The sequence below is a fragment of the Equus asinus genome, chromosome 2 (assembly GCF_041296235.1).
Source record: "Equus asinus isolate D_3611 breed Donkey chromosome 2, EquAss-T2T_v2, whole genome shotgun sequence".
Taxonomy (NCBI): Eukaryota; Metazoa; Chordata; class Mammalia; order Perissodactyla; family Equidae; genus Equus; species Equus asinus.
In genome coordinates, this window is record NC_091791.1 from 58,005,982 (window position 1) to 58,029,456 (window position 23,475).

The 23,475-nt window shown below is 49.2% G+C and overlaps 1 protein-coding gene across 5 annotated transcripts in view; it reads left to right on the plus strand.

Moving 5' to 3' along the window:
* The first annotated feature begins 207 nt into the window (after positions 1-207).
* Positions 208-23,475, plus strand: part of SRGN (serglycin) — a 52,995-nt gene continuing 29,727 nt past the window's right edge. The window contains exons 1-6 of one of the 5 annotated variants that reach the window (XM_070489135.1): positions 208-662; positions 1,423-1,634; positions 2,330-2,443; positions 3,990-4,075; positions 5,190-5,398; positions 17,758-17,833. The gene's annotated coding sequence lies outside the window, so the exon portion shown is untranslated. Of the gene's footprint in view, positions 663-1,422; positions 1,635-2,329; positions 2,444-2,881; positions 3,127-3,989; positions 4,076-5,189; positions 5,399-5,695; positions 5,980-17,757; positions 17,834-23,475 lie in introns of those variants that run through there. The other 4 variants (XM_070489140.1, XM_070489141.1, XM_070489144.1 and 1 more) reach the window with 4 other exon arrangements.

Sequence of the window (23,475 nt, forward strand, 5' to 3'; positions counted from 1 at the left end):
CTGAAAACTACTGGGTAGTGGAGATCTGGGAAACTTCTAGACTTTGGACTTTAATTCTTAGGGAAATAATTCCCTTTTACATGTGCTTTTGCTATAAGCTGTGTATTTTTAGAATTAATTTTGTCATACAATATGAACTTTCTGCAGAGCGCCTCTTGGTGATCCTTTCTTGAATGGATGTATCTGATGGCCTGATCCTTCCTGTAGGATGCTGAAGGACACAGAGACAGGTCACTGAAGCTGGTCCTCCTTGGGATGGACTCTGGTTTTCCTTCAGCTAGCGCGTTAGCATCACTGTCCTCAAAAATGACCCATGGTCAGGCCATCTAGAGATGGGGAATTGACACCTGTGGCTCCTGTGGTCCCAGAAGGAATGGGTCGTGAGGATGCGCCCCTGCTCCCTTGCTGCTCTCTGAGCCTGGCAGAACGCATGTACCTGGTTGGAAAGCTGGTTCAACTGGCACTGACGCTTGTGTGCAAGTCCAGAGGCCTGGATCCCCTTCATACTTGCCTGCCAGGAGCCTCACTCAGACCTGACCCCACTCACCACATGCCAGACACGGTGCAAAGCACACGGTGCAAAGGAGTGTGTGCACCTTGTCTGACCCTCCCAACAACTTTATGAAGCAGATGTCATCCCTGAGGCCCAAGTCACAAAGCTGGTAAGTGCCAGAGATGGCTAATTTTTTATGTGTCAGCTTAGGCTATGGTGCCAGTTATTTGGTCAAACACGAGTCTGAATGTTGCTGGGAAGGTAGTTTTTAGATGGTGTCTTGGTTCATTCAGCTGCTCTAACAAAGTTCCATTGACTGGGTGGCTTACAAACAACAGGAATTTATTTCTCACAGTTGTGGAGGCAAGTCTGAGATCGGGGTGCCAGCATGGTCGCGTTGTGGTGAGAGCCCTCTTCTGGGCTGCAGACGGCCATCTCTGGCAGTGTCCCCACAGGGTGAGAAGACAGCGAGCTAGCTCTCTGGCCTCCTGTAAGGACACTAGTTGCATTCATGCGGACTCCACCCTTATGATCTACTTCCCTCCCAAAGGCCCCCTCCTTATCCCATCACACTGGTTTCCAATTTTAAACATGTGAAGTCTGGGGGACATGATCAGTCATCGGGGATGAGATTAACATTTAAATCAGCAGACTTTAGTAAAGCACATTACCTCCCATAATGTCGGTGGGCCTCATCCAATCATTTGAAGGCCTTAAAAGAAAAGACTGAGGTCCCCTGGGAGGAAGGAATCCTGTCTCCCAACTGTCCTTGAACTGAAGACTGCAGCATCAACTCCTGTGGGAATTTCCAGCCTGCCGGCCTTCCCTGTAAATTTTGGACTTTCCCCTAAATCACATTAGCCAATTCCTCAAAATAAAGGCCTCTCTCTCTTTCTTTCTCTGAATCCGTGTGTTGTGTGTCTCTGGAGAACCCTGACTAATACTGAACCTGAGACGGGATCTGAGACCAGCGTCGACTCCACAGCCCTGGAGTTTGATCACTACCTTGTTCTGCTTTCCAACTCATGCTGGTGCTGACTGGCTGGAAGAGTGGTCCAGGGCTGGCCTGAGCAAGCTCTGGGAAGTTGAAGGCCCGAGACTCCTCTGGCCTCGCCTGGGGAGGCCCCAGGCAGACCCCCAGGTCAGCACTGGCTTTCCCTGCTGGTGGCCATCCACAGCCCGGCCACCTAAGTGTGGACTGCCCAGGCCCCTTGAATCTTCTACTTTATTCTGGAGGCAGACCTGTTTCTAATGTGTTATTTTTGTATATAAAGTAGCCAGCTTACTAATTTTTTCTTTCCATTGTCGTTTGAAAAACTGTGCACGGCTTACGTGAGCAGTGTCTGTGTCTGTGTCTGTGTTGTGGGATCAGAGTACCTGTGTGTGGGTTTGGGGGTAGCTTCCTTCACCGGCACAGTGTCAACAATGATGGTGAAGCATCTGTGAACTCAGTTGTTCATTTATTAATTCAACACATTGTGCAGGGCCTACTTTGGGCCAGGCACCGCGCTGGGCTCTGGAGCCCCAACAGGGAGCGAGACACAGTCCTTGCCCTCAGGGTGCATGCGCTCCAAACGTCATCCCTGGAGCCCAGCTTGGAGGGGCAGTGAGGAGCAGTAGAGCTGGGAACCAAAGGCTGTTTACTATCTTAGCGGTTGGTCATTGTAACTAAGATTCTATGAACCTAGTAATGTCCTCCATTTGAGTCCAAGACATTGGCATTTCTTAGAGCCAGCCGGCGGAAGTGACCTGATTAACCATCTATTCCTGATGCCTCAAGGGCGAAGACCATGTTTTTCCCTTCTCTTCCCTTATCCTCCTCCTTATTCTAAATAGGACTTAAGGTAAATTTCACCAGGTTGATGAGAAAAATAGAGGAAAAAAATGAAGATATGAACATAAAATGGAGCCAGCCAAGAGAATAATACAGAAGTGGACACCCTCACTTTGGTAGGTCACAGGATTGACTCTGAGCTTCTTAGAAACCAATGAGAAAAGGGAAACTAGATCGATTACACAGTTCAACACCGTGTCCATGAAATAAAACAAGCTAATGACTCAGGAAAAACCCACCCTGGGCAGGATTTTTTCCTTCTCAATATGCTTTCACCTTGACTTTGTGATTCGTTTTGCTAAAGGGAAGCCCATTTATGGAAAAGTGTTTCTGAATGTGACAGAGGTCCTAAACCTAAGTAGAGGTCCATCTCTCACTGTCTCCAGCTGACCTAGTTCCTGGCCCCAAAACTAATCTTGCAATAGGCCTGTGTTTCTGAAACCAAAAGCATCTCATGCAGATAACAAACAAGATGTGTGCACACTGTGGTTAATCTGTTTTGTAGCAACCCTTGTTTCCTCTTTTGCAACTTCAGGTTCAATGGGACTTGACATAAACATGAGTCATGTAGGCCCAGTTCTTAGGCTGATATAATTTGTGTCTAGGCCCTAAGTTAATTCAAATTTTCTCTTCTACCCCTTGAAGCGTTTATCAGACCCGGCAATCAGTAAAGGTTTACTGAGCGCTTCTTTTGTGCAAGGCCCGGCACCGGGCCCTGCCTGGGGACCCAGGCTTCCAGCTTCCAGTAAAGGGGAGATGGGAAGTGAAGGATGGAGGAAGCAGGAAGGAGGAAGTGCAGGTATCCAAAGCTTTGGGAACACAGAAGAGGGAGCCTGAAAACTCAGGGAGCTGGAGAGGCCTGGAAACTTCTTGGAGGAGATGGGACTTGAAGGATGAGAAGGGATGGGGAGGAAAAGAGGGCACATGTGATGACAAGGACTCAGGCTGGGGTGGCTGAACAGAGTTCAGGCACCAGGAGGAGACTGGCCTGCGTGGAGTGGAGGTTCATGCAGGGGAGGAGGGGAAGAGAGTGCGGATGGCAGAATGTTCGGGGAAGCCAAGGCTGGAGCTGCTCCCTGCTCCCGCATCATCCGCCCGGCACGGGAAAGGGCAACCCCTGCTTGTTCCTCATGGCACCCCCTCAGGGGATCTTTAGGAGTAATCCAACATGGGACTTTCTGAAACAATTTGTTACTTGGGATTTTACGGACTTTTAAAATTTCATCATCTCTGAGTGTGGCTAGGGGTCAACATTAACATTTCTGTCAGTGGAAACTGCAGGATCCCAGCCACTGGCTTTGAGGGAAATGTGCAGAGTTGCTTGGGATCATGTCAAGACTCTGAAATTGGTTGCAGGAATATCCCTTTTCCATCCTTTGGGGAAAACAACTATGGTTATCTTTCTTTTGGCATCTTGAGAGAAACTCAAGGAAGTGTCTTGGCCCTAAACGTGCTGGTGTCTCAAACGTTTGGTTCTTCTTTGAGCCACTAGACCACATCCTCGAAAGAACCTTCCCAGTTAGATGGGGGACCCGGGGAGCGGGGGGGGGGGGTGGGGTGGGGTGGGGTGGGGTGGGGAGGGCGGGCCCAGGAGGCTGGCACCGGCCAGGATGAAGAGCTTGCAATGATTTCATCTCGTATTTTCTCCATTCTGCCTGCAAGGAAATAGAGACTCAGGGAGATTACATCAAAAACTTGTCCAAAGTCACAGAGCTGGAAGGAGGCAGGACTCCGCCTTCAAAATTCAGGTGACTGCAAAGCCCAGCTCTCACTCTGCCATGCCTCCTTCCTTAGGAAAAGGAACAAGTGCAAAGGCGAACAGCACCCCCAGGGCTCTGTCAGCAGAGGGCTCCCAGGCGATTTTCCCAGGGGTTCAGGTGCCATGGGTGTGGGGCACCTACGTTTTCCACACCGGCCAGGGGATTCTGATGCTCCCTGTGCTCCCTGCAGGTCTGCCCGGGGTGGGGGGTAAAGGGCCTCTACTGGGAGCCTCCTCTGAGGGGCAGGGTGGAGACCCACGGGTGCTGGGCTCTTGACGAGGAAGATGGGGCAAGAGCACAAAGAGAGGAAGTTGAGCTTTCCGTGGAAACTTGTATGAGAACAAAGATGAGGGCAGAAGGATGTGTCACACTTGTGGGCGCAAGAGCTGTGGAAACTGCTGCCGTCTGACTTTGGCTCCCTTCCCCACCCCTTCCCCCGCTGCTGATGTCACACCAAGAGTCTCCGTGGCCCTCCAGGGCAGGGAGCAAGGTCCGAGGGTCCCGACGCATGGCTTCTCCTCCAAGCTGTGTCAGGAATCTACTCTGCTCCCTTGAGGAGGGCACCCCTTCTCTGCCCACAGGCTCCCGTGCTGCAAAGTGGAGGAGCCGGCCTCAATCTTCAGCCACAAATTCTGGACCCGCTGCAGGGACCCTTAACCTGTCAGGGGCCCAGGCTCCTTTGAAACCTGACAGAACTATCAGCCCTCTCCTGAGGGAAAGGCACATGCCCTCAAATTTTGACTAATGGTTTTAGGGAAACTAGTGGACTCCCAAAGCGCATGCGTGAAGCCCTGGGGATCCGTGGGCCCCACCTGAAGCACTGCTACTTGGTCTGGAAGCTTCTGTGACTGCAGTGTCCAGCGGGGTAACCTCTAGCCGCAGGTGGCCACTGAGCACTTGGAATGTGGCTGGCCTGAATTGCGGCGTACCGTAACTACAAAGTGCATGCTGGATCTTGATAATTTAGTAGGAAAGAAGAAAGAAAATATCTTACTAATGATTTTTATATTGATTACATATTAAAAGATAAGTTGGATGTTTGGGGTTAAATAAAATATCTTATTAAAACTAATTTCACCTATTTCTCTTTGTTTTTTAAAAGTGTGGGTAGAACATTGGAAGTGACAGCCGTGACTGGCACCACATGCCGTTGGACAGCATTGCCCAGTGTCGGCAGGGACTCATCACCCTTTCCCCTCAGTCAGCGGACGCCCTTCACAACCTATGTTTGCTTCACTGTGAGCCCATCACTTCCTCTTTCTGGAAGACGCAGTTACGAGAATGGGCAGGGAAGTCTTTGCAAGACAAGCTGTAAGTCGTGTCTTCCCAACTAGATTGAAATCTCCTCGAGGGCAGGGGTGTGCCTTATGCTTCTGGGTCCCTCTAGAGATGGGCACCCAGCAAAGGAATGGATCCGCCTTTGACCACTAATGAGACTAAAGTCCCGGGTAGCACTGGTGTGTTAGTTTCCCAGGGCTGCCCTAACAAAGTCACCAGCTGCCTGGCTGAACCCAGGAATGTGCTAGTTCATGGTTCTGGAGAACCGAAGTCAGAGGTCAGGTGTCAGCAGGGCTCTGTTCCCTTCAAAGGCTCTAAGGGAGAGTCCTTCTTTCCCTTCTCCCAGCTGCTGGTGGTGGCTGGCCATCCTTGGCTTGTAGGTACATCACTCCAGTCTCTGCCACCGTGTCACCTGGCCTTCTCCCTCTGACTCACATCTTTCCTCTGTTCCAAATCTTCCTCTTGTAAGGAGAATTGGATTAGGGCTCATCCTAATCCAGGATGACCTCATTTTACTTGATTACATCTGCAAAGACCTCTTTTCAAGCAAGGTCACATTCTGGGGTTCCAGTGGACATGAATTTTGGGGGACACTATTCAACCCAGTACAATTGGTGAGTATCTTTTGTGAGAAAGATATTTCCAAAGAATCTGGTTATTGCTTCGGGAGTTTCCCCAGCATCTCCTGACCCCAGTAAAGGGCAGAACAGGGTGCCTAGTGTGTGCCGGGCACTGGTCTAAACTCTGGGGACACAGTGATGAGCACGACACAGTCCTAGCGCTGATGGAGCTCACTTTCTAGCGCTGGAGACAGACGATCGATACATTGGTACAGAGTCTGATGGCAGGTTGTGGTAACCAGGGCAGGGGCATAGGAAGGAACAGAGGGGTAGAGGTGGTGGGCATTTTTGATAGGATAGGGTGGGCAGAGGCGACATTTGAGAATAGAAGTGAGGTGACAGTGCATCACAGAAGTATCTGGGGACAGAGATTCAGGGCAAAGACAAGACAAAGTGCAAAGACCGGGAAACAGGACTGTGCTCGATGAGTTGAAGGAACACAGGGAGAGGGCAGGTGATGTGCGTCATCCACCAAAGGTGCTGGGGCCTGGATGGAGCAGAGGGAAGGCATCCAGCCCCGGAGTCCAGAGCTGCTGGGCTGGGGTGGGGCAGCAGTGGGGAGGAGTCCTCCAAGGCTTCTGGCTCATGGGTTTCACTTCCTCCAGCCCCACTTCCCCCATCGTTTGGCTGAGTTGGAGGCTGGTTATCCTTGGCTCTCACTGGAGCAGTCCAATGCCGTTGTCATCTTGGCTTTTGTAGAAAGTAAGAAGGGAACTGGGTCTTTGCTTTGCTACTTCCTCTTGAAGCTCAAGGTCTAAAACCCCTTCCTCCATTTCTTCCTTGTTTTCCCCAGGGACAGGCCTGAGACTTTTCACTCTGTCTCTCCAGGGTTTGAGGCTGGCTCCTACTTTTCTCTGGAAGGGGACAGGTAGCCCTCAGGCTCCTGCATGGGTGGGCTCTCCACCTGGCTAACCCCTTCACCTCCTTCAAGCCTTCGCTCAGATATCACCTTCTCAGATAAGCTCCCCTGACCACACCATTCAAGAAGAGTGCAACCTGCTTCCACCCACCTGTCCTCTTGTTTGCTCATTTCCCCCCAGCACACTGTATAATTTCCTCAAGCATTATGTGTCACTTAGTGTCTCTCCCACTCCTCATCTCCATCCTGCTAAATTGTAAGCTCTGTGAGGGCAAAGATTTGTACCTTTTCTTCATTGCTACAGCCCAGGCACCTAGAATAGCACTAGGCACATAGTAGGTACTCAAATATTTGTGGACTGAAATGAATAAACAAGTGAATGGGTTCTGGAGAAGAATCTTTTGTTTTTCCTTTGCTGAGGAAGATTTGCCCTGAGCTACCACCTGTGTTAGTCTTCCTCTATTTTGTATGTGGGTTGCCGCCAAAACCTGGCCACTGCTGAGTGGTATAGGTCCACTCCTGGGAACTGAACCCAGGCCACTGAAACAGAGTGCACTAAACTTAACCAATAGGTCACGGGGCCTGTGTGAGAAGAATCTTAAATGGCTGAACTGGTAGAGTCCAGAATGATTACTCCCCTGCGCCTTCTCTTACAGGGGAAGTGAGATGCAGAGAACAGAAAGGAATTCTTTAGAATACTTCTAGAGTGTGCGTGGCCTGGTGCCAGAAGCAGTGGGGAGTAGAACAGAGCCTGCCCTCAAGGAGTTTGCATTCTAGTTGCAGGGTGGGGGGGGTGGTGGAAGCTCCCCTCCTTGCACAACTCTAGGGGGCACCATTTTCATAGAACACAATGTAAGTGGTGCCCTAGGAGTCTGTAAGGCAGTCGTCTGGGGGTGAGGTTGGTGAGGACAGGCTGTGGAGGCACCAGAGTGTAGGGCTCAGAAGAGAGAGCACAGCTGTGTAGGGTGTGACAGCTCGGAGGGAAGGCCCAGCCCAAGAGCATCACCAGGCCAAGGCCAGAAGGAGCACGGTCAAGGACGGCCTCCACAGAGTTCTCCAGGCCCAGCACAAGCCCAACCCGGGCCAGCGCCCAGGAGGTGAAGGCTTGATGAGTGGGCGGCGATGCCCAGGCTCCTGTCTTGGGAGCAGACTTCAGGCTTGCTCTAGCACCTGGCCCTCTAACCCAGCGGGGCTCACTCCCCTTGATTCTGTTCCTCTAGCTGGTGGCCTTCACTCTGGCTGAATGGTAGAATCTAAAATCCCCTGGGGAGTTTAAAAAAACACACACCAGATGCTGGAATCCTCAGGGATTCCAGTTCAGGTGGTCGGGAGTGGGGCCAGGCGTCCCCTCACCAGGCGATTCTAATGTCTAGCCAGATGGAGAACAGCTGCCCCACAAGTGTCACCGTTGTCCCAGTACTGTGGAGGGATCCAGGGTGAGGATTCCTAACCTCACAGCTCCACAAATAGAATTCAAAGGAGTCTGTGGGCTTGAATGGGAATAACTCTAACTGAAATTGAGCATTTTTTCCATCATGGATGTGGGCGTCAAACCACAGTAGTGTCAACAGTGCCTGTGACTTTGTCACCCATAGAAATCACAGATATTTTCATATTACCTTATGGTGGTTGTGGGTATCTCAAAATATCATTTAAGCTCATCCCTACTTCAAAATTAAGCTAATTATTAGACTTGCTCCTAGAGTTTGTTATTTAATGCATTCGTAAAGATGCACATATATCACCATATCACAAGTCTTAAAAGATTTTGATTACTGGTATTCGAAGTGATTGTTTCCATGGAAATCTTATGTATCTTCTGTATTTTAAAACAGAATTCTGTGAAGGGATCTGTCGGGGAGGGGCAAATTACCCCTTTCTGCCCTTGTCCTGTTCTTATGGCTGGATTAATAGTAAAATTGACACAAGATCAGATTAACAGGAGAGAAACCCAGTTTCATTATGTGTGCATGGGAGAATCATGAAAATGATGCTCAGAAAGTGAACAAAGCAGGCAGGGTATATATCTTTTATATAAAGAGACAATAAATTTGTAAGGAACGACAGGACAAGGAAGCTTAGGTTGGGGGAACGTAATTAGTGAGGAATTTAAGCAGAGTTTGGGCTTCTTGTAACAAGGTTTGTTCACACAGGCAGCTCAGCCCTGAATTCCCCAGCTCTGGTGACATGGATGTCTATCTCCTGACGCTGGAAGGGTAGCTTGCCCGTGGGAGAACAGAGAGAGGGAGGTCAAAATGCTTTTTTTTTTCCGCATTGGCTGCCTCTCAAGTAACTTGAATTCAAAATAATCAATATGCCATTGTGGGATATTTGGGGCTGGCCTGCCAGGTCTGTAGGCTTCCCCAGATGGCCAAGGGGTCCCTGACCGAGCTGAAGAATGCCTTTGGAGGAGGCCCCCTGCTGACCCTGGCGGAGGACACAGTGGCCGCAGGAGAAACAGTCACTCCTCTCCTCCTTTGTGGCCTTTGGGCAAAGTCACACCATTCATGGTGAGGGCTGTGGGACTTCCCCTGGGGGTGGGTGCCCCAAGCTCACTCACCCTATTTCCCATCTCTTGGCAAAAGCGCCCCTTCGCCCCCCTGGGCAGCCTGGGGGAGGCCCTCCTGTCCATGTCTGGCTGGTGGTTTCCTTTCCGCCATGTCATCCCACTGGGGAGGGGCAACCCAGACAGCGAATAAACAAAAGCTCAGACTGGAGGAGAGCGACAGTGCCCTGAGCCTCAGCTGATGTCTGTCGACTTTGCTGCCTTCTCACCCTTCCATCTTGGCCCCTATTATTGGCATTTCAGCCAGAGGCAGGGGAACAGGAGACCCCTCGATTCCCGTTGGCCCTCCTTGAGTGCCCTTCTCCAATTCAGCAGACACGGGGTACCCAAGGCTGACCCAGACACAGTCCCTGCCCCAGGGAGCTCACAGCCCGGGAGGGAGTCAGAGCTAAGAACTCAGAGTTGGAAGAGATGGAAAGCTTATAAAGGTGTGGAGCTGAGGGCTGGTGTAGGTGGGCAGAGCAAATCACAATCAGCTGGGTTAACTGTAAATGCCGCTTCCACACTCTCCTGCCCGTTCCTGGGCTGTTGGTGCGTGGCTCAGTGGGACCACAGCTGTTTAGTGGAAACAAGAAGTAGAGGCACAGGGAAGAGCTGGAGAGAGGAGTCTGGTTCACTTCCTGGGCTGCTCAGCTCATGCTGAAAAGATACCATTTCCCGGCAGCCTGGATGCAAAAGCCTTTGGCCCACTTTTCTTTCAGATTTCAGCGGGGGCAAGCACTCTGGGTCACTGTGGGTTGGTTCTTGTTAAAATCCTGAATGCTTTCTCTGCTTGAGGAGGAAGGTCTTGGATGGAGAAGTGTTCACTGCCCAGCTCACAACAGCGTCCTTGGAATCCTTCCCCCGACCCCTGCGGACATGCCAGCGGAAGGCACGCACACTGGTGACCAGTTGTTGAGAGGTGGCAGTGTCATCATGGGGGAACTTGACCTCTTGGCTCAGCAGCCAAAAACAAGGCTTTGTGAAACAAAGAGAATTGTAATTGTGGGTGGCGGGAGTCCTGGAGGGGAATCAGAGAGCCCCGGGGCAGATGGCTGGGCTGCGAGTGGGAGGTCACTGAGGTACGAGCCTGTGTAAAAGTCTGTCAAATGGTGAGCCCAGGAAATGCCCCGAGTCAGAGAACAGAGCCCTTACACATGACCTTTTATCTTCATGGGGTCGGGGGGACTCTTTCAGCCCACAGACCCTTCTCCCCAGGAGAATTCATGTGTATTATTTAAATTCTACATGCCATTTCAGAGATTCTCACCCAAAGTGTGGAAACCCCATGTTTGGAGGAGGAAGAAATGAAGCTAGAGACTTTCCCCACAATCCATTGCTCAGCTGGTGGCAGAGCCAGGACCCCGGGTCCCTGCTGGCTTAGTCTGATGCCCTCTCCCCTCCTTTTACTGTCTCCCTTGGAGAGGAGGAAGTGGGATGGAGGGTAGACCACACTTTCGGTTCCACACCATAGCAGGGAAACTGACTGGTAGAAATAAATGCAGGACACCACGGGCATGAAAGGTGGCAGAGGCCTCTACTTCTCCCTGGTTCTCACGCTCCCTCTGAAATCTTGATTCCACTGCAAAGGACCGGCAGGTTTTCTCCCTGAGGCACAACCTGGGGGAAGGTGCAGAGTCTTCCAGCCTCTTCTGTATCTAGGACCTTCCTCCTCAAGCAGGGAAAGGTTTCAGGATTTTAACAAGAACCAACCCACGGTGGACCCCACAGTGTCCGCCTTGCTGAAGTCTGAAAGGAACGTGGGCCAAAGGCTTTCCTGCCTGGGCTGCCTGGAAATGGTGTCTTCTCAACATAAGCTGAGCGGCGCAGGACAGACACCCCGCCCCAGATGCCTCTTGGCAATAGTGGAGGGGCTGCCGGTGACAAAAGGAACCTCCCAGAAACAAGTAGAGGATCACCCACAATCTCCCAACTGCCTCCACCTACCAACAAGGGGGAAAGGGTGGGCACTGTGCTTTGGTGAGCTGAGCCTCCCAGAGTCGGGGCTGACCGAACCCCCAGAGGGCTTGAGAGGGATTCAGGCGGCAGGTAGCCAAGGCTGGGGTTTGAGAGAGCTCTGCCCAGAGGCCTTGGGTTTTCTGAGTCAGTGTTCATTTCAGATATGCTGTTTCCCTTCTGTTGTGGGTCCTGGCTATTGATTCAGAAAATATGTCATTCTGAAGAGTCTGGGGCAAAGGCCTGGGTGACTGATATGGGCAGGGCTTAGTAGTGTCTGTAGGAGTGCGTGGATTCAAGAGTTCTGTTCCCAGTTTTCACTGTCTAGGGTCAGGTTACTTTCTGTTTAAAGTCAGTTCTGGGTGGACCAGTTCATTCCTCTCCTCTGTTTTTTCTTCTCCTCTCTCTCCTTTTCTTCTGCATTGCCCAATTTTTGCCACCACCAAAGAAAGGCCAACTCCCTTTTCCAGCCTCCAACCATTTTTTTAATTTCATGGTCAAGTTGACTAATCTGGGGCAAAATACAGGCTGATTAGTGAAGAAACTGTCTTAGTGAATATTTGAAAACGGGAATTTAGGTAAGGATGGTTTATAATCAGCATGTCTTGACTAAACTGTGGTCTTAAAAAAGTTTATTCTCAAGTTTTCTCTTCTTTTTTATTTTTTTGTGAGGAAGATTGTCGCTGAGCTAACATCTGTGCCAATCTTCCTCTATTTTGTACGTGGGATGCCGCCATAGCATGACTTGATGAGCGGTGTGTACGTCCACACCCGTTATCTGAACCCATGAACCCTAGGCCACCAAAGTGGAGCTGGCGAACTTAACCACTGCACCACCAGGCCAGCCCCCTCTCAAGTCTTCTTAAATTAAGAAATCTCTCCCCTCCCTCGGTCTTGTTTGCATGATTCATTCACTTGATCTCAAGAGTTTGGTAAGTAAAGGTAAATTTCATCTCCACCCTTGCCAAAATGAGTGAGATTTCTCTGGGTCTAGAATTATGTTTGGAGGCTCCTTCTGTGCAAAATTCTCTTGATTTATAAATGCCTCTGAATACTAAACAGAGATGAAGCAGGAGCTGCCATGACCTCTTTTCAACAGCCCAGGAGGCTCAGGTACCATGAGACTTGCAGAGACAATGACCCTCCCCACATAGCTTTTCTATATATGTTTATCCCACGTGTGGTCACCTTTGAAGGACATCATGGAGTGGGAGGAGTTTTTTATATCCTCTGTCATAACTCTTGAGTAACGTGTAAAACCAACCCAGGAAATTTCTTAGGAACAGAGTGTAGTTGAAGAGCTGTAGTATTTCTCGGACCGGGGAGCCGATGATGAGGCATGGCAGTTTGGGAATTACACAATCTCTGTTCATATGCATTTCTTAATGGTTCATTGGATACAGTTAAATGAATACTTTCAGTTCCTGTTGGTTTAATAAAAATAGCAAAAGAAGCATCTATGGGATTAGGAGAGGAAGAAAGCCCGACAGCAAATTGTGTTCCATTCGACCCAGTGTACACCGTAGCGATCAGAGGACATCTCTGAGAGCTCATTTTCCTTTTGACCTCGTGTACTTCCTGTGCTTGGCTGCCTCTTCCGGGCATGCTGCCCGGGCTGGGCTGGGGCTCCTCTGCAGCACGGCCCTGACAGACTAGTGGCAACCGCCAGCTACTGAGCGTCTACTGCGCACGAGCAAGCACCACTCAGCTCCCTGCAGGTGCCCGCCACAGCTCTGAGCGGCAGCTGGCACTACCCGCATTTCACAGATGGGAAAAGGAGGCTCAGAGGGTCTCAGCAACCTGTCCAAGTGAGGCGACTCGAGGTGGCAGAGCGGGGCTCATGACCCAGGTCTGTCTGATTCCAGAGCCCGTGCTCCTGTGGCCCCACCGCCCACCCTGTTACTTTGTTGCCACTTGTTTTTCTCAACGAAATGTTTTCGCAGTACAGGAGTGAGAAAGTCTGGCTTCAAGGAGCTCGCAATCTGGTTAAGAAGAAAAGATGAAGCATTTATTTCTCTGTACAATGAGGAGCCCAGAATTCAGGGATTCTTCTTTTTTTTAAAAGATTTTATTTTTTCCTCTTTCTCCCCAAAGCCCCCCGGTACATAGTTGTATATTCTTCGTTGTGGGTCCTTCTAGTTGTGGCATGTGGGACGCCGCCTCAGCGTGGTTTGATGAACAGTGCCATGTCCGTGCCCAGGATTCGAATCAATGAAACACTGGGCCGCCTGCAGCGGAACGCGCGAACTTAACCACTCGGCCACGGGGCCAGCCCCATCGAGGATTCTAATTGGAGCCTCAAACCAGATGGGCTGAACCGCAGGATGCTGGAACAGAGCACTGTGGGAATTCTGGTTAATTCTGGCCGAGCTGTGTGTATGAGGCTGTGGTGGGGAATTGCAGTGGGAAGCAGTGCAAGTTGGAGGGACCAGGACTCATACCCCCAGATGATGGGTAAGATATAGACAGTATCGCAGCAACCTCAACAGCTAGTATTTATTTGGGGTTCACCAGAGCCAGGTTTTCAGGGCTTTACAGGTTTTGATGCATTGAGTCCATCTTATACCCCTCAAGGCAGGTGCCATCATTCTGCTCACTTCCACATGGGAAACAGAGACATAGAGGGGCTGTGGAGCTTCGCAGGTCCCCCAGCTAGAACCCGGGGAACAGGGATTTGAACCCGGGCTAGCTGGCTCTAAGCTCTTACTCCTTACCCAAAGGACGGGCTAAGTTAAGCTATACCCTCTTGTAGACTTTGCCATTACACTTGTCAGAATTGTAATCATTCGCTTCTGTCTGTTTCCCCACCCACACTGTGTCTCTGGGAGGGCAGGGGTTGCTGTCTTGCTCTCAGGGGTAATTCCAGCACCCAGGCTAGTGCCTGGCGCACAGAAGGCACTCAGAAGTTTTGAAGAATGGATGAAAGGCACTTGAGGGAAAGAGCATTCCTTTCCATGAGCAACTCCATCCATCCCACGGGTGCCCACTCAGCGGAGAATACGATCAAATCACCTCACTTCCTCCCACCTGTTTCTTCATCAGCAACATGAGGATGAGAACAGAGGTGAAACGTTAGAAAATGGTCCAGTGGTTCCTCAACACAGAGTTCAACACAGAGTTTCCATAAAACCCTGCAATCACACTCCTGGGGATGTACCCAAGAGAAATGAAAACACACTGTATGTCTGCACAAGAACTTGTACGTGAACGTTCATAGCAGCATTACCATGATAAGCAAAAAGTGGAAACTACCCAAATGCCCATCAACTGATGAATGGATAAACAAAATGAAGTATATCCATACGATGGACTATCATTCGGCCATGAAAGGAAGGAAATATTGATATATGCTACAAGATGGGTAAAACTCAAAAATATTGTGCTAAGTTAAGAAGCCAGTCACAGAAGGCCACACGTTGCATGACTGCATTATATGAAATATCCAGAGCAGAAAAATCCACAGAGACAGAAAGTAGACTAGTGGTTGATGGGGGCTGGGTGGAGGGGGATGGGAGTGACGCTAATGGGTACAGGGTTTCTTTTCAAAGTGATGCAAATGTGCTGCAATTAGATAGTGGTAAATGTCCTAAAAACCACTGAATTTAAAAGGGTGAATATTATCATATGTGAATTACATCTCAAAAAATCAGTAGAAGTGAAAACAATGTCGACGAAAATAATCCATGACCAATCTATAAATGAAAATTTGGGTGAGTTTATTCTGAGCTTAAATCTTAGGATTATAACCCAGGAGAGTCTTTCCACAAAGGAACAGAGCACTCCAAAGAAGTGGGGGTACACGGGGTGGTTATATACCCTCAAAGAGTATGTTTCACATTTGATTGAAATGTCCCTTTTACAATAGTCACGAGGCTGCTCTGTCAGCACAGCGATTGATGGAAACGGCAGATAGGTCTGCTGTCTCAGTGAACGCCACGGGCTGGCAGGTGTGTTACCTCGGGCTGGGCAGTCACAGATGAGCGCTGCAATTGGTTCCCAGCCTAAAGAAAGATGCTTAATCTTTAAGGAGACGCCAACATTGGGAGGGGGAGGGAAGTTGCACCTTTATCTCAAGGGCCTTTTGCTCTTGCCATAGGGAATCTCTAAAACAGATATACAATGCATGCTCAACGGCCTCCGGCAGGCCCGTTTGGAAAGACAAGGTCAGGCTGAATTAGGTTTACACCAAATGGTTTCCTCACATACTCCAATATATCCTATTACTTGCCATTTTTATTTGTCAACAACATACTAAGTTCTGCATAAATTTAGGTTGACTACTTATTAAATTTTGTAGGGAATTTGGGGGTCTGGGCATAGTTTGAAAAATGAGGGGTTTTCCACGCATAAACAGTCAATCAATTTATGACAAAGGAGCCAAGAATATACAATGAGGAAAGGACAGTCTCTTCAATAAATGGCGAGGGGAAAACTGGACAGCCATGAGCAAAAGAAGGAAACTGGACCACTACCTCACACCATACACAAAAATTAACTCAAAATAGATAAAATTCCTAAAAGAACTCCTAAAAGAAAACATAGACAGTAAGCTCCTTGACACAGGTCTTAGAGACGATTTTATTTTTTTTATTTTTTATGTTTTTCTGCTTTGTCTCCCCAAAACCCCCCTGTACACAGTTGTATATCTTAGTTGCATGTCCTTCTAGTTGTGGGACGCCACCTCAACATGGCCTGACGAGCGGTGCCGTGTCCGCACCCAGGATCCGAACCCTGGGCCGCCACAGCGGAGCGTGCAAACTTAACCACTCAGCCACGGAGCCGGCCCCAGAGACGATTTTAAAAATTTGACACCAAAAGCAAAAGCAAAAATAAGCAAATGAGACTACATCAAACTAAAACTTCTGCACAGCAAAGGAAACCATCACAAAATGAAAAGGCAACTTACTGAATGGAAGAATCTGTTCTTTATAAGCCTGCGGGATTTGCTTTGTTTGGTTTTGTTTTTAGATTTGACAAATAAAAATGGCAAGCAATAGGATATATTGGAGAATATGAGGAAGCCATGTGGTATAAACCTAATTCGACCTGACCTTGTCTTTCCAAAAGGGCCTGACCGAGGCCGTTGAGCATGCATTGTATATCTGCTTTAGAGATTCCCTATGGCAAGAGCAAAGGCCCTTGAGATAAAGGTGCAACCTCCCTCCCCCTCCCAACTTTGGCATCTCCTTAAGGATTAAGCATCTTTCGTTAGGCTAGAAACTGATTGCTGTGCTCACCTGTGACCGGCCCAGCTCGAAACAATAGACTTGCCTCCTGCTACGCCCACCAAGATGGCAGACCCACTACCTGCTGTGTCCATCAAGCGCTGTGCCGACAGGGCAATCTTGTGACTATTGTGGGAGGGACATTTCAATCATATGTAAAGCACCCTCTTTGGGGGTATATAACCACTCTGTACACCTCATTTCTTTGGTGCCCTTTCTTCCTTCGGGAAGAAAGGCCCCAGGCCATGGTCCTCAGATTTCAGCTCAGAATAAACTCACCCAAATTTTCACTTGCAGATTGGTTATGGATTATTTTCGTTGACAGATTCCACATATAAGTGAGATCATACAGTACTTGTGTTTCTCTGTCTGACTTATTTCCCTTAGCATAAAGCTCATGGTCCATCCGTGTTGTCACAAATGACAAATTTCCTTCTTTTTATGGCTGAATAGTATTCCATCATATCTATATACCACGATTTCTTTATCTAGTCATCTATCAGGGAGTCAAGAGAATTCACATTATAGATGGGGAATCTGAGGCCTACCAGAGGGAAAGAATGTGCCCAGGAGAATTGGTAGAAGATCCAAGGTAGAAGTCATCAGACTGGCAGAGCTAACTCTGGGCATTCATTAAAACTGCTAAAATTATGTGAATAATTTTATGGTTGTAGTCATTTTTCTGAGAGGAGGGTTCATCAATGTATTAAGGAGTTTCTATAAAGGCTTTAGGAGGTAAGAACACTTTGAGGGGCATAGACTCCTTTGAGAAAATTATAACTGAATTCCTTGGGGTGTCATGTTACCATTTTCCTAGTATATAGCAATGCCAGGCTCATAGCAGATGCCCCGACACTATTTAGTGAATGAGTGAATGAATGGATAAGGAATGAATGAATAGATTACTGGATTGATAAGTGAAACAGCTCCTCTACTTAATTCCAGTGCTCTTTTCATCAAGTCACAAATGCAAAAGTTAACCCTGGCCCAAAAAGGACTGAGGACTTTGGAGCCATCACCTGACTGTCCTGTGCCTCCAAGATAATCTTCCAGGATCTGTGCTTTCTGGGTTGGGCAGACCTTGAGAAGCGCTCTCTGAGCCTTCTGTTGGACCAGACTGTCAGCTGACCTGAAGATGGTCCTATTGTATGTAAAAGACTCAAGCTTTCCCTTTTTGACTTTGCCAGGTGTCAAGAAATCCAACCTCTTGCTCAGCTCTGGTCCTTGGCAGTGCAGCAGGGCAGGGACAGGAGCCAGAGAGAGGTGAGTGGCTAGAAGTCCAAAGTTTCCTTCCATTTCCGACTAGTGATTCTCCTGGGGGGTGGTTTGGTTTGGAACACAACAAGGTCCCTTCCTTTAAAAGAAATCACCAGGCAGATCCTTGTATTTTAGACCTCAGTCACCTTGGCCCAGACAGACCCACATCAAAGGGCTGGGAGCAAGTGAGAAAGGAAGAGTGGACCCAAGGCTGAGAAAGCTGAGAGGAGAGCTGGGCGGTGACTTTCATTAGCTTTGAGACCTTCCTGCATTATCTGACAGTGGCTATTGGGAAAGAGCACCAGAGTTGGAGCCCAGAAGCTTGGATCTGTCTTTGGTTACTTAGAAGCTGAATGGGCCTGGCCATTGGAGACAGAGCTGCGTTCAAACTCTGGCGCTCTCTTTGCCTGGGGTATGACCTAGGGCAAGTTGCTTCATTTTCTGAGCCTCAGTTTCCTCTTCTATAAGAGGAGGACCCCGATCCACTTTGATCACCACCATCCTGTTAGCTCCTTCCTCTGGAACTTAGTGATACGCTCAGGAGGAGGGACTGTCCCCTGTCCCATTGGATTGCCCTGAGGGCAGCAGACGCCAGAGATTCCTTCTGCATCAGGCAGGGCACTTTTCCTATCTAATGTTGAGGGCTCCTGCCACGTGCTGGGCTCATAGGAAAGTGAAATGCTTACTCTGAGGAACCTCCCTCCCCTGGAGTCTGTGGCTCTTCTCTTGCCTCATTTTCTTCCCCTCTTTCCCAGTTTCCCTTCACGGGACACAGAGGACACTATGTACTGAGTCTTTTTAGACAAGGAAGGTGAGAAGGAGTTCTATGCCAGTCACTCTTTTTAATGACTTCTCCAGGCTCCTTCATGAACTCTAGGGAACCGAGGCAACCACTCAGGAGTACAGGGCAAGCTGGTGCAGAGCAGGACGCGAGCTCTACTTCTTTTGCTAGGATTCCACAAAGGCAGCTGGTTCATAAGGTGGATTGAGCAAAATTAGTGATTATCAGGGAGCCACAGAACTCCCTTCTCACTCACCCACCAGAGGCTGGGCTTAGGCTTAGAGAGAGAAGGGGTTGCGATGGAGATGGAATGATACCGAGGACATTTCTTGTATCCCATTTATTTCATAGAAAGCTTTCTGGGTCTTTTAAAGCATTGGTGATCCCAATGTGCAGGAAAGTTTGAGAACTAAGAGGCTAGAATAAGTTAGCTTGTAAGCCTGGGCTCCCACAAGACTACTTGATCGACATAAATAACGAGTAATACATGGGAGGCAGCAAGTGGGGAGAGCTGTGGAGCAAGGAGCCAAGAGACCTGGTCCTAATCCCTCTCCTCCTCTGAGATGCTGTGCAGTCTTGGCCGAGGCACAGCCCTCCAAGGGGCTCAGCTCCTGACTGATGTGAGGAGGGGCCTGGGCCTAAATCTTGGTTAAGATCAGAATCACTGAGGAGCTTATAAAAAAGCTCCTAAGGCCTAATTCGGGAGGTCTGAGGCCGGTTCTGGAATCTTGTTTATTTTTTTCCCCAAAAAATTCCCCAGGGGATTCCAATGTGCAGCCAACTTTATTTAGCTAGCACACACCAGAATCGCTGGAAATTTGTTAAATACCAATTTTTGGGTCCACCCCCAGAGTTTGTGATTCTGAGGATCTTTTTGGGGTCCCAGAATTCACATTTCCAACAAGTTCTCAAGCGATGATTATTTTGCTGGTCTGGACCACCCTTGGCCCAGACTAGAGCAAGAGGATTCAACCGTGGCTGGACAGTAGAATCACCTTGGAGCCTTGCAACTCTCAATGCACAGGCTGCGCCAATTAAATCCATCTCTGGGGTGGGACCAGGCATCAGGATTTTCCCTCCAACATTGCATTATGAAAATGTTCAAGTGTGAACAGCCACATACTCACCACCTAGATTCTGCCATGGCTGGTGACTCTGCTTGCTTTATCACCCATCTATCCATCCACCCATTGCCCCGACGTCAGAGTTTCTTAAAGCTCCAGCTCCCCAGTGTTCAGCCAAGTTTGAGAACCAGGTGCTAGTGTTTCTGGGCTCCTCCTCTGTAAGGCTCTTTCTGGCTACAGTCTGCAGAATCTCTGCAGACATCCCCCCACCCTCCTAGGGTTTGCCAAGAAAAAAGACATGCATTTATTCAGCACCTACTGAGTACCATTGGGGAACCCCTTCCTTTGAGCTGAGTCTAGTGAGAGGTTTCATTTTCTGAAATGTGTTAAAACCAGAGAAATTCAGACCAAAGAGCCTAGTATTCTTAGTATGTGGCCCTCTGCTGGTGGGGAGGGTCCCGCTGTCGTCCCATCACTAGGACAGGACTGGATTTGGGTGTCCTTGTCCTGTATCTCCTGTCTAATAAAGACTGGAAGGGGATGAAGCTTTCAGAGACAGCACCTTATTCACTGATTCCAGGGTACTGACCAAGCTGTCACTGTGAGACCTGTGCCTGCCTTTGGACCTCAAGGCTTTGTGGGAGCCAGTAAACTGTCCTTCACAATACAGCACGATCCTATAAATGCTCTGCCAAATCCCCCAAGGTTTACCAAGCACTGGAGATAGCCTTTGGAGCCAGCCCTGGAGGGGAGAAAGAATTCTACCGTGTGGAAGCTTCCAGAAGGGCAAATCTGACCAGTAAGCATCCCTCCTCCCACCCTATTGGGTGCACAGCTGGTCGTGTGGGGCCTCGGAGTCTAGAGGAAGAAGGAGAACCCACAAGCACATAAACTTGCCCCGGGCTGTCTGAGGCCTGGAGTCTCCAGCTGGGCTGTGTACCTCTGGGTTTTCTCCTACATCAGTTTCTGACAGCTGGGGTATGGTGGGGACCAGAGAGTGGGGTTTTACGGGAGAGACAGTCTAGGTGGGATAGAGTAAGTGAGTATGTGTTCTTTAATTTCTAAGGAAATCGTGGAAAGTCAGTTAATGAGGAAATCTAAGCCATGGCTCTCTTTCTGGGGCTCCTTTCCCGCCCTCTGTTTGGAGTGAAAAGTGGAGAGGAGAAAGGTCAGTCCAGAGAGAGGCCACCCTACTCAGTAACACTGCCCTGCCGGACACAGGCCTGAACCAGCTCTCCCATCGATAGGAGGGGAGTCTGGGGTTTCCTGGCTGGTCAACAGGGTTAGGGAGTTCATTCTGAAAGAAAGGTGGGTTTTCCCTCGGTCACCAGTAAGATCAGAGGGGTCGCCATTCAGAAACACAACTTTGTGTGGAGATAGTTTCAGCTCTGCTGGGACTGAAACTTGGGAGCTGGAACTTCCTCAAACACTTTACTTCAGTCATTCTGAAAATGTATAATTCTTTTGGGCCCCTCAGACTCGAATCCCTTTTGCTGGGGCTTTTTAGTCTGATTCACTTCGTGTGTCTTCCAGGGTGTCGTTGCATTTTACTGAAATGGTTTGCTAGAGTTCCTTGGGACTTTAAGGGCCAAGAAGACCCTGACCTCTCTGATTCACTGGTGGCCCCCGGGGCCCTGATGCTCTCAGGACAGGACCTGGATGGGGCAGGTGCTCCACCGGCATCACTGAGTCAATGAGCTCTGTACTGTTTTCCACCACTCCAAAAAAAAAGGTGGAAGTCCAACAATAGGGAACAGTTTGTAATTCTGGCACAGGAACCAGGATGGAATAGCATGAAGCCTTTTGAAAAAGCTAATTATGAAGACTAGACAGGAATATACAAAAACACACATGGTGGAAAAATATTACCCTGCAAGAATGTGTGATTACAGCTAACGCTATAATACATGACGCATAGGATGCAATGAGGAACTAAAAGGCAAAGGCCGTTGGAAATAGTCGTGCTAAGGCAATGAGCTTATGGGCAGTGACTCTTCAAGGTTTTTCTTAAATTTTAACTGTTGCATCATCATTATAATACAAAAACCAAACCTCTGTGGCAGTGTCCCATGATAGACAGAACCAGGTTTTGGGTGGCCAAAGCCCTTTGCTTGTCCCAGCTGGAAGGAGCTCCTCAAGGGCGGGGTCTGTTTTGTTCACGCCTCTCCCCCATGACCCCACACCTAGCACATAGTAGGTGCTGGATAAATACTTGCTGAACTAGCGGCTCAGTGGACAGCTCGTACCAAAGGTGTAGGGCTTTTTTGAAGGTTCTCAGGCCTTTTGATTGGAGGAGAAAAAGACTTGGGAAGAGAATCACATCTGATCCACAAATCACCAACCAAAGGAAAAGTTTAAGTACTGTGGCCTCTCATCTTGATTGCATGTGTCGGTTCTTTTTGGTTACAGTGGTTTGGCAAATGTACAACCAAAGAATTAAAAAAAAAATTTTTTTACTTCTAGGTTTTTTTGTGTGTGAATAAAATCACAAGAGAGGAGGGAAAAACCATTTGTCCACAAGGGACCCCATTCTGGGCTGTGAGTCCTGCAAGGGTGATAAAGGTCTGCCCTCAGGGAGGAGTGGCTGCCTAACTGACATCCCCTTTGGGCTGGGACTCAGAATCGATAACCACAGGTTGACCTCCCTCTTGCTCCAAGTGTGGGCCCCTGTGGAGCTGGGAGTGGGGCATTCGCTGCCATCTTTCCTTTTCTGGGGTCCTGGTGAGAAGGTCCAAGACTCTGCCAGCCTCACTGGGGCCTTTATGTCAGCACAGGGGACCACTTGGCTGTGGACAAGGAGCAAGTGGGGTGTTTTTGGGTTGGGTTGGCATTTGATAACTGGGAAAAGTTCTTCCTCCGAACATTCCCTCAGCAGCCATCCTGTGCCTGAAAAGCCACCGTTAGTTCCTCCTCAAGGGTAGGGCTTTGAGGGCTTCTGCTCAGGCCCAGATCGGGAAAGGGAGCCTCTCTGAGCCATTTCTCCAATGGAAAAAGAACCACAAGGTGACTCAGCTCTGGGGGTGAGCAAGCACAGAATCAAGTCGGGGGATAGTGCATCCGGGAGCTGTTCCTGATGCGCCCCTAGCAAGGGAGGCCAGAGCGATTCTCTGCTAGAGAGTCTACCTGGACACTGATATTAATTATATAGCCAGCCAGTTGGTCACTCAACTAGCAAGACCCTGAAAGAATGGAATGCAGCACAGTGAATGACTGACTTCCTGCTGATTGTTTTCCAAGCAGTGCACTAAGCTCTCCACACACGATGTCCTCTTGCCATCTTCCCAACAACCCTGTGAGACAGACGATATTCCTACCTACAGGAACAAAAACCAAGACTCAGAGATGTGATTTGCCCTGTATCATGCAGCTAAATGTAGTAAACGCTAACTAACAGCTACCAACCGTTGAGTGCTTACTACTGGAGAGCTTCCTGTTTCAACTCCCTGAATCCTCCGAACATCCTTCTTAAGGAGGTAGTGTTACCCCATCTTAACAAATGCAGACCCTGGAGTACAGGAAGTTTAAAGGCTCCACAAGGCATTCAGTTAGAACTGTCAGAGCAAGGATGTCAACACAGGCAGCTCAGCCCAGTCCTGCTCTCAGTTTCCCTGCTGTATACTCTACGTGTTGGATCCAGCTGGGTCTTGTGCGCAAAAACAACAGCCTGCTGTGTGCCGGGCACATACAGCTCCCCTGGTGATCAGACCCAGCCCCTGCCCTCATGGAGCTTCCATGCTGGGGGCATTGCATCAGGACAGTGTGTGGATGGGCCAGAGCGGGGAAAGGGGTGGGACAGCCATGAG